Genomic DNA, 1,141 nt, shown 5'->3' on the forward strand with positions numbered 1-1,141 from the left:
ATACACTGTGGTTTTGCTGTTGGCCAGCCTATTGAACAGGGTCAAGACCCTTGTTTTGAAGTTTGTGGCTCAACAACCCTCACGTCTATTTCCTCTATGGGGATGAGGGGATCCTCAGGCAAATTCTACTTTGTAAGGAGATGTGGCCTGGGCTGGGGGTGAGGGGGTCTTGTGCTTTGGTGGCTTAGCGTAGACAGCCAGAGACAGCTGGTGGCAGTTCCCTGGAACAGTCTGAGGCAGAGAAGATGCCCTGTCTGTGCTCTTTCCCAGTGCACTGGTCGGCCTGAGAGGGAGAGACTTGCTTAGCTGCTCTCTTTGCCCAAGACTCTCTTTTGCCTACTAAGAGTGTGAGTGTGTGTGTGTATAAAGTCCAAATATAATAATTTCTTCCTGAGACAGGCTGACCACTGTCAGTTCAAATAAGGTGGAATGAGAGGAATGAAACTTATGGTTGACCTCTGACCTCTACCCGTGTGTCACCGCACTGACACACCTCTGACACACCTGTGTGTCAAAGCGTGTGCCCTCACAGAAAACATACACACATGCATCATAAACAAAGAATTCTTTTTAGATTTATGTGTTTAAGCTTGTTTGAATCAGGGAAGAGCAGGAACACAGGCCCCCACTAGCACAAATGTGGTTGAGTTTGCTGCATTTGCAGAACTGCAGGATCAGCACAACCGGCATGTACTAGAAGAGCCTCACCCTGGGAAAACCTTCCTGAGCAATGCATCTTCCCTGCCAGGTCCTAGTGTATGAGGGCTTTGTCTGCATTTATTTATGTGAACCATGTGCGTGCCTCATGCCCATGGAGGTCAGAAGAGGGCATCAGAGCCCCCGGAACTGGAGTTACAGATGACTGTGAGCCGCCAAGTGGGTGTCTGGACCCAAACCTAGATTCTCCTCAAGAGCAGTTAGTGCTCTTAATCATGGAGATTAATCACGTGGTTAATTTCAGCACTCAGGAGGCAGAGGCAGGTAGAACTCTGAGTTCAAGGTCAGTTTGGTCAAAATGAGAAGAGACTAGCCAGGGCTGTCTGAAAATCCACCTCAAAACAAACAAACAAGGCCAGGTGGTTTATCCCAGCACCTTTAATCCCAGCACTCTGGGAGGTAGAGTCAGGCCTGTGAATTCAAG

The 1,141-nt window shown here is 48.7% G+C and overlaps 1 non-coding gene across 1 annotated transcript; it reads right to left on the minus strand.

The window, feature by feature from the left end:
• Window positions 1-600: 600 nt before the first annotated feature.
• LOC113458389 lies at window positions 601-758 on the minus strand. Its single transcript, XR_003378780.1, has one exon. It is a non-coding gene; the product is annotated as a U1 spliceosomal RNA (small nuclear RNA).
• Between the last annotated feature and the right edge of the window lie 383 nt (window positions 759-1,141).

This window comes from Microtus ochrogaster, unplaced genomic scaffold (genome assembly GCF_000317375.1).
Source record: "Microtus ochrogaster isolate Prairie Vole_2 unplaced genomic scaffold, MicOch1.0 UNK18, whole genome shotgun sequence".
NCBI classification, from domain to species: Eukaryota; Metazoa; Chordata; class Mammalia; order Rodentia; family Cricetidae; genus Microtus; species Microtus ochrogaster.